This window comes from Tasmannia lanceolata, unplaced genomic scaffold (assembly GCF_043159265.1).
Source record: "Tasmannia lanceolata isolate RefF3 unplaced genomic scaffold, GAP_Taslan_0.1 ptg000037l, whole genome shotgun sequence".
In the NCBI taxonomy this organism is placed as follows: Eukaryota; Viridiplantae; Streptophyta; class Magnoliopsida; order Canellales; family Winteraceae; genus Tasmannia; species Tasmannia lanceolata.
Window position 1 is genome coordinate 34295677 of NW_027518714.1, and position 10246 is coordinate 34305922.

Here is a 10246-nt window from a genome sequence, read left to right on the forward strand (position 1 = left end):
GTTTCTTGTTTTAGAAATTTTATAAAATATCCATCTTTTAGACATAGGAAATCCTAGAGATGGTGTTAAGGAGCTTTCAGTCAAGTTTTGAGATGAGGATGTCATGGTATTGGATCTTAGATTTTGTTGATAAAGGATGTATATTGAAAAAATAGAAAGGTTATATAACATCCATCTTTTAGACATAGCTGACCCTAGAGATGGTGTCAATGAGCTTTTAGCCAAGGTTTGGATTGATGATGAGATGATATTGAATCTTAGATTTAGTTGATGAAGGATGGAGATTGAAAAAATAGAAAGTTTCTTATTTTAGGTACTTTATAAAACATACATCTTTGAGACATTGGAAAATCGAGAGATTGTGTCAAGGAGCTTTTAGCAATGTTTTGAGATGAGAATGAGAGGGTACTGAATCTTAGATTTTGTTGCTGAATGATGGAGATTGAAAGAAAAAAAAAGTTTCCTATTTTAGAAACTTTATAAAACATCAAAAATTTATATGTAGTAAACCCTAGAGATGGTGTCAAAGAGCTTTTAGTAACATTTTGAGAGGAGGATTAGATGGTATTGAATCTTAGATTTAGTTGATGAAGGATGGAGATTGAAGAAATATATAATTTATTATTTTAGAAACTTTATAAAACATCCATCTTTTAGACGTGGGAAATCCTCGAGATAGTGTTAATAAGCTTTTTGCCAAATTTTGAGATAAGGACGAGATGGTATTGAATCTTAGATTTAGTTGATTAAGTAAGAAGATTGAAAAAATAGAAAGTTTCTTATTTTAAAAACTTTTCAAAACATCAGTTTTTAGCCATACGAGACCCTAGAGATGTGGTGAAGGAGCTTTTAGCCATGTTTTGATGTGAGGATGAGATGGTATTGATACTCAGATTTAGTTGATGAAGGACCACCTTTTATGGTATTGAAACCCTAGAGATGATGTCAACTAACTTCTAGCCACATTTTGGGTTGAGATTCAGAGGGTATTGAATATTAGATTTAGGTGATGAAGGATGGAGATTGAAAAAATAGAAAGCTTCTTATCTTAGAAACTTTATAAAATATCCATCTTTTAGACATAAGAAACCCTAGAGATGGTGTCAAGGAGTTTTTTGCCAAGTTTTAAGATTAGGATGAGAGGGTATTGAATCTTAGATTTCGTTTGTGAAGGATAGAGATTGAAGAAATAAAAAGTTTCTTATTTTAGAAACTTTATAAATATCAATCTTTTACTTTTTGTAAACCCTAGATATGGTGTCGAAGTGCTTTTAGCTAAGTTTTGAGATGAGGATTAGGTGGTATTGAATCATAGATTTAGTTGATGACGGATGTAGATTGAAAAATTACAAAGTTTCGTATTTTAAAAACATTTTAAAACATCCATCTTTTAGACATAGAAAACCCTAGATGTGGTGTAAAGAAGCTTTTAGCCCTGTTTGTATAAGAGGATGAGATGGTATTGAATCTTAGATTTTGTTTATAGAGGATATTGAATTAAAAAATAGAAAGTTTCTTATTTTAGAAATTCTAAAACATCCATCTTTTAGACATAAGAGACCCTGGAAATGGTGTCAAAGTGCTTTTAGCCAAGTTTTGGGCTGATGATGAGATGATTTTAAATCTTAGATTTAGTTGATGGAAGATGGAGATTGAAAAAGTAGAAAGTTTCTTGTTTTAGAAACTTTATAAAATATCCATCTTTTTTAAATAGGAAATCCTAGAGATGGTGTTAACGAGCTTTCAGCCAAGTTTTGAGATAAGGATGTGATGGTATTGGATCCTGGATTTTGTTGATAAAGGATGGAGATTGAAAAAATATAAAGAGTATATAACATCCATCGTTTAGACATAGCTGACCCTATAGATGGTGTCAATGAGCTTTTAGCCAACTTTTGAATTGATGATTAGATGATATTGAATCTTAGATTTAGCTGATGAAGGATGGAGATTGAAAAAATAGAAAGTTTCTTATTTTAGAAACTTTATAAAACTTCAAACTTTTAGACATTGGAAACTCGAGAGATGGTGTCAAAGAGTTTTTTGCAAAGTTTTGACATGAGAATGAGAGGGTAATGAATCTTAGATTAAATTGCTGAATTATGGAGATTGAAAGAAAGAAAAGTTTCTAATTTTAGAAACTTTATAAAACATCAAACTTTTATACTTAGTAAACCCTAGAGATGGTGTCAAAGAGCTTTTAGCAACATTTTGAGATGAGGATTAGATGGTATTTAATCTTAGATTTAGTTGATAAAGGATGGAGAATGAAGAAATAGAAAGTTTATTATTTTAGAAACTTTATAAAACATCCATCTTTTAGATGTGGGAAATCCTCGAGATAGTGTTAATAAGCTTTTTGCCAAGTTTTGAGATCAGGACGAGATGGTATTGAATCTTAGATTTAGTTGATAAAGCAAGAAGATTGAAGAAATAGAAAGTTTCTTATCTTAGAAACTTTTCAAAACATCAATTTTTACCCATAGGAGACCCTAGAGATTAGGTCAAGGAGGTTGTAGCCATGTTTTGAGGTGAGGATGAGATGGTATTTAAACTTAGATTTAGTTGAAGGACCACCATTTATGGTATTGAAACCTTAGAGATTATGTCAACCAACTTCTAGCCACGTTTTGGGTAGAGAATCAGAGGGTATTGAATCTTAGATTTAGCTGATGAAGGATGGAGATTGAAAAAATAGAAAGCTTCTTATTTTAGATACATTATAAAACATCCATCTTTTGAACATAAGAAACCGTAGAGATGGTGTCAAGGATCTTTTTGCATAATTTTAAGATTAGGATGAGAGGGTATTGAATCTTAGATTTAGTTACTGAAGGATAGAGATTTAAGAAATAAAAAGTTTCTTATTTTAGAAACTTTATAAATACCAATCTTTTATTTTTTGTAAACCCCAGATATGGTGTCGATGTGCTTTTAGCTAAGTTTTGAGATGAGGATTAGGAGGTATTGAATCATAGATTTAGTTGATTAAGGATGGAGATTGAAAAATTGCAAAGTTTCTTATTTTAGAAACTTTATAAAACATCCATCTTTTAGACATAGAAAACCCTAGATCTGGTGTAAAGAAGCTTTTAGCCAATTTTGTAGAAGAGGATGAGATGGTATTGAATCTTAGATTTAGTTGATAGAGGATATTGAATTAAAAAATAGGAAGTTCCTTATTTTAGAAACTCTAAAACATCCATCTTTTAGACATAAGAGACCCTGGAGATGGTGTTAAAGAGCTTTTAGCCAAGTTTTGGGATGATGATGCGATGGTTTTAAATCTTAGATTTAGTTGATGGAAGATGGTGATTGAAAAAGTAGAAAGTTTGTTATTTTAGAAACTTTTTAAAATATCCATATTTTAGACATAGGAAATCCTAGAGATGGTGTTAAGGAGCATTCAGTCAAGTTTTGAGATTAGGATGTGATGGAATTGGATCTTGGATTTTGTTGGTAAATGATGGAGATTGAAAAAATAGAAAGTTTATATAACATCCATCGTTTAGACATAGCTGACCCTAGAGATGGTGTCAATGGGCTTTTAGCCAAGTTTGGGATTGATGATGAGATGATATTGAATCTTAGAGTTAGCTGATGAAGGATGGAGATTGAAAAAATAGAAAGTTTATTATTTTGGAAACTTTATATAACATTCATCTTTTAGACATTGTAAACTCGAGAGATGGTGTCAATGAGCTTTTAGCAAAGTTTTCTGATGAGAATGAGAGGGTACTGAATCTTAGATTTAGTTGGTGAATGATGAGATTGAAAGAAAGAAAATTTCCTATTTTAGAAACTTTATAAAACATCAAACTTTTATACTTAGTAAACCCTAGAGATGGTGTCTAAGAGCTTTTAGCAACATTTTGAGATGAGGATTATATGGTATTGTATCTTAGATTTAGTTGATGAAGGATGGAGATTGAAGAAATATAAAGTTCACTATTTTAGAAACTTTATAAAACATCCATCTTTTAGACGTGGGAAATCCTGGAGATAGTGTTAATAAGCTTTTTGCCAAGTTTTGAGATTAGGACGAGATGGTATTGAATCTTAGATTTAGTTGATAAAGTAAGAAGATTGAAAAAATAGAAAGTTTCTTATTTTAGAAACTTTTCAAAACATCAATTTTTAGCCAGAAGAGACCCTAGAGATGGGGTCAAGGAGCTTTTAGCCATGTTTTGAGGTGAGGATGAGATGGTATTGAAACTTAGATTTAGTTGATGAAGGACCACATTTTATGGTATTTAAACCCTAGAGATGATGTCAACCAACTTCTAGCCTCGTTTTGGGTTGAGAATCAGAGGGTATTGAATCTTAGATTTAGCTGATAAAGGATGGAGATTGAAAAAATAGAAAGCTTAATATTCTAGAAACTTTGTAAAACATCCATCTTTTGGACATAAGAAACCCTAGAGATGGTGTCAAGGAGTTTTTTGCCAAGTTTTAAGATTAGGATGAGAGGGTATTGAATTGTAGATTTAGTTGCTGAAGGATAGAGATTCAAGAAATAAAAAGTTTCTTATTATACAAACTTTATAAAATATCAATCTTTTACTTTTTGTGAACCATAGATATGGCGTCGTAATGCTTTTTGCCAAGTTTTGAGATCAGGACGAGATGGTATTGAATCTTAGATTTAGTTGATAAAGTAAGAAGATTGAAAAAATAGAATGTTTCTTATTTTAGAAACTTTATAAAACATCCATCTTTGAGACATTGGAAACTCGAGAGATGGTGTCAATGAGCTTTTAGCAAAGTTTTGAGATGAGAATGAGAGGGTACTGAATCTTAGATTGGGTAGGGGAATGATGGAGATTGAAAGAAAAAAAAGTTTCCTATTTTAGAAACTTTATAAAACATCAAAGTTTTATACTTAGTAAACCTTAGAGATGGTGTCAAAGAGCTTTTAGCAACATTTTGAGATGAGGATTAGATGGTATTGAATCTTAGATTTAGTTGATGAAGTATGGAAAATGAAGAAATAGAAAGTTTATTATTTTAGAAACTTTATAAAACATCCATCTTTTAGACGTGGGAAATCCTCGAGATAGTGTTAATAAGCTTTTTGCCAAGTTTTGAGATCAGGACGAGATGGTATTGAATCTTACATTTAGTTGATAAACAAGAAGATTGAAAAAATTGAAAGTTTCTTATCTTAGATACTTTTCATAACATCAATTTTTAGCCATAGGAGACCCTAGAGATGGGGTCAAGGAGCTTTTAGCCATGTTTTGAGGTGAGGATGAGATGGTATTGAAACTTAGATTTAGTTGATGAAGGACCACATTTTATGGTATTGAAACCCTAGAGATGATGTCAACCAACTTCTAGCCACGTTTTGGGTTGAGAATCAGAGGGTATTGAATCTTAGATTTAGCTGATGAATGATGGAGATTGAAAAAATAGAAAGCTTCTTATTCTAGAAAATTTGTAAAACATCCATCTTTTGGACGTAAGAAACCCTAGAGATGGTGTCAAGGAGTTTTTTGCCAAGTTTTAAGATTATGATGAGAGGGTATTGAATCCTAGATTTAGTTGCTGAAGGATAGAGATTTAAGAAATAAAAAGTTTCTTATTTTAGAAACTTTATAAAATATCAATCTTTTACTTTTTGTAAACCCTAGATATGGCGTCGAAGTGCTTTTAGCTAAGTTTTGAGATGAGGATTAGATGGTATTGAATCATAGATTTAGTTGATAAAGGATGGAGATTGAAAAATTACAAAGTTTCTTATTTTAGAAACTTTATAAAGCATCCATCTTTTAGACATAGAAAACCCTAGATGTGCTGTAAAGAAGCTTTTACCCAAGTTTGTAGAAGAGGATGAGATGGTATTGAATCTTAGATTTAGTTGATAGAGGATAGTGAATTAAAAAATAGAAAGTTTCTTATTTTAGAAACTTTATAAATATCAATCTTTTACTTTTTGTAAACCCTAGATATGGTGTCGAAGTGCTTTTAGCTAAGTTTTGAGATTAGAATGAGAGGGTTCATCTTACATTTAGTTGCTGAATGATGGAGATTGAAAGAAAAAAAAGTTTTCTATTTTAGAAACTTTATAAAACATCAAACTTTTATACTTAGTAAACCCTAGAGATGGTGTCAAAGAGCTTTTAGCAACATTTTGAGATGAGGATTAGATGGTATTGAATCTTAGATTTAGTTGATGAAGGATGGAGATTGAAGAAATAGAACGTTTATTATTTTAGAAACTTTATAAAACATCCATCTTTTAGACGTGGGAAATCCTCGAGATAGTGTTAAAAAGCCTTTTGCCAAGTTTTGAGATCAGGACGAGAAGGTAATGAATCTTAGATTTAGTTGATTGTAGACACCCCATTTTGCTCCGCTTTAATCAACAAAGAGGTTAGTGTTTCGTTATCCGTTTTTCAGTGTTTCCAATTCCCGTGTCCGTCCCCTATGCTTTCTCAATCTTTCCGATCATTTCCGCAATATTCCGTATTTTTCTTTTCGCCAGGTGTTGAGAATGGGTATTCATAAGAATCCGAGCTCTAGGGAATTTGGACTCGTTGGTGGGCCCGCATTGAGCATTTTGTTGAGATTTGGATCAAGCAGGGGGGCCCGTATACTGTTTTAATGAAAAATGAGTTTCAAGCCTACTTCGATCCGGTGTATAAAGGATGTCCATCAAGGGAGCGGTCAAGATCTCAGAGAAGTCATTTTAACAACCAATTTTGTTGCGATCATCAAGTTAAAAATTATTCGGATAATTCTCGGAAATGATTTTTAGGCACAACTTTATAAGTTAATGGTATGGATCATCCGGCGAGCGAAATTGATTTGGAGGGGCACATCCCATACATATTGAGACCCATAAATTGGACGGTTGAGATCATCCAATGGAAGGGATTTGAATGCAAGTAGTGCAATGCAAGAAGAATTCACCCGAAGTGGGTCCCACCATTATTTGAAATGCTAAAAGAATTTTAAGAGGATTCGATTAATATTTAGTGGGATCGGTTGTATTAATTTTTTTTAGCTTTCAAGGATTTTTCGACGAAATAGGGATGAGGCTCACCGTGTTAATTCTTGGAGTGGGATTTCCAAGGTATGTTCGACCGATATTGATGGGGCCCACTTTGTAAAATTTTCAACTTTCCATTTATTCCAAACGATCCTTTTGGAAGTCTGGAATGTAGCAATCGGTATTGCCAAATTCCCTTCACTTGCTACTTGTGTCTTTGCTCTGTTTTTAGAATATTTCTTTCTTGGGTGTATGAGCGGTGAAGACAAATAGCTCACTCGTGTGGATGAGGTGATCCCAACGTTTTTTGAGGAGGTGCTTCTATTAATTTTTATAAAAAAGCTAAAATTGCAGCATCTTTGGGATGTTAATTGTGCTTAAAACATCAACTACTTGATTTGGAAGGGTTGCAAAAGAAGGCAAGAGAGGGAATCCTGGAAAGCAAGGAAAAATATCAACCTTCACTTGATAAATAAGGATGGTTACAGCAATGATGAGAGGTTTTTTTTTAGAAAAAAGAAAAAAGAAGTCATGTTGAAAAAACAAAGGAGGGACGGCTCTGTCTCGGCTCTCTCTGATCCCTCACCACTCTCAACTCTCACTCTCATCTCTCCATCTCTCTCATATATCTCTACAGCCCCTCTCATCTCTCCATTTCTCTCATATATCTCTGCAGCCTCCATTGTCTCTCTCATCCCTCTAAAAACAGAGCATCGCATTTTTATCCATACCAACACAGCCATCTCCAAACAACCCACACATCTATCTCTTTCTCCTGCTGGTGCAACTCTCTCATCTTCCTCCATTAACGCCACCATCCCTACATCCTCTCCCTCTCAACAGCCATCTCTACCTTTCCCTTCCCATCTCTCTAAACAACCAAGCCCGAGCTCTATTTCAAAGAAGAAAAAAAAACAGAGTATCGTGTTTTTCAACGATATCTCTGTTTTTTCTCTCTCTCTTCCTCTCTTTCCCTCCATCTCTCTCTCTCTTCATCTAACTCTCTCTCTCTTCCTCTCTTTCCCTCCATCTCTCTCTCTTTTCATCTAACTCTCTCAACTCTCTCTCTGTGTCGTCTCTCTCGCTCACCCTCCATCTCTCCACAGTGAGAAGAAAAAAAAAAAAAAACAAAGAAAGAAAGAAAGCGGGAGGTCGGACAGTGCGTCGGCGGGATTTTCGGACTCTGCTGCTCTTGGATTGGGCGGGGATCTCCACCATAGGTAGGTACACTGTTCTCGAATTTTTCCGAATTATTTGGTATTTTTTTAGATCTTTGCATGATTTTTAAGCATTTAAATGAATTTAATTCAATATTAAATGTGTGTGCTCAAAATCATGATCTGTATGGGTGTTTCAATTCCGTTTCATCCTGAAATTTAATACAATGATCTACTTAAATAGACTAAAATAACTATCGGATCGGATCGGACATTGGATCAAAGGTTTTTTAGAATTTGAGTGAAGAGTGGAATTTTATTTAAAATAATGGCTGAGAAATTACGAAATTAGAAAAAATAGCCATCTCAGGATGATCTATTTTTTGGAATTTTAAATTTTTCTCGTGTTCATCATAACAGAACAAGATTAAAGGACGTTTTCTGGAGTCGTAATTTTCTCGAAAATCGTGTTTTAAAAATAGAAAACTCTTCAAAAATATCTTTTTGACGAAGAAAAATAAAATATATACTAAACAGATTCCAAAATTAATGACATTTCGTGGGAAAATAATATGATACTGATACATTCTACCATGAATTTTTAAAGTTTTTTGGATTTTGTTTGGTATATTATTTGATGATTTCTTTGAAAATTATCAGCTTTTGGGAGATTTTTTACTGACACAGATCACAGATAAAATTCTCAAACTTTTTACACAGTTATCTTCTATTTTATATTTCTTGCTGCTGTAAAATTTTCAATTGATTTGGATCTTGTTTCATATGGGATGTAGTGTTAATTCATAATCTGGTCTGAAAATTAAAAAATCCAAAATTGATAGTAAATAGTTTCTAAAATTCATACAAATCTCACAGCACGCTATTTTTACTTATATCTTACTACTGTAGAAATTTCATTGAATTTAGATTTCTATTTCTAGTAGTTTCTGTGTTATTTTTGCAACCTGATCTTATTATTGTTAAATCAAAATTAAATATGAGCTTAATGTAAAAATCTGCAAAACTCTTTTAATAAACTACACCCCATCATGTCTTGCTGCTGTAGAAGTTTCAATTCATTTCGAATTCATTTGCAACAATTTCACTTGTAAAATCACTCATATGATTTAAAATTGATAAAATCCATTGAAAAACTGAAATTAATTAAAAATCATCATAAAGCTTCTAAAGAACCTTAAAATTCTGTCACACGTTTACTCCTTAATCCATTAAAACAGAAATCTTAGGATTCTTAGATTCCCCTGGAAAAATGGCCAGTGTGTCCACAATCATATCTCAATTGCAATCGATCTTTGACAATTTGAATATTTAAGCTATAGCATGTTGTTGGCTCCGAGGTTCACTGTCCACGGAAATCCTGAGATATGCCAGGCAATAAGGTGCTATAACTTAAGTATTAAATTGCGCAAGGAAAGAGCGCACGATTCCCTTCCGTGGATGCCATTCTAGGCCAAAATTGGTGAACCCTCGAACCTTTGGTATTCCTTAAATGTTCAGAAACCGAAGATCCTTGAAATCTGAAATTAATTAACTTCAAGAACTTGAATCGATTTGTCTCGAGTTTTTCGGAACCATTGGATTATGGTTTCCGATATAAGAACCATTAGAGCCCAATTTAGGAACACTTATGTCAGGTCGTGTCCTAGGTTTTAGGGAGTCCTAGAGTTAGGAGTCCAGCCTCATCACGGGCATTTGCTATGGATAGCAACCGTGCCATAGATCTAGTTACACTAGTCACCTCACTTTTCTCATAAGACAAGCTTAGTTACCTAAGATGTAGGTTAACCTGCATTAGTCTAAGGGATAACTTGCACTTAGATAGGATCATATAGCATCTTAGATGAAATCCTACGATAATAAAATCCTCAACTTCAATTAAATAACTTCTCTTAAAACTGCTGAAATAGTCAATCCAGTCTAGATCGGTGTCTTAGTTGAGTTAGGCATAAGTAGCTTAGCTTAGGTGCACGGAACTACGTCGACTCTGATCCCAGTGAGGCTTGGGTACATAGGCAGCTTTGATGTCTGATGGCATACCAACCGCGAGTCGGCTCCACAACAAATTGTGGGGTTT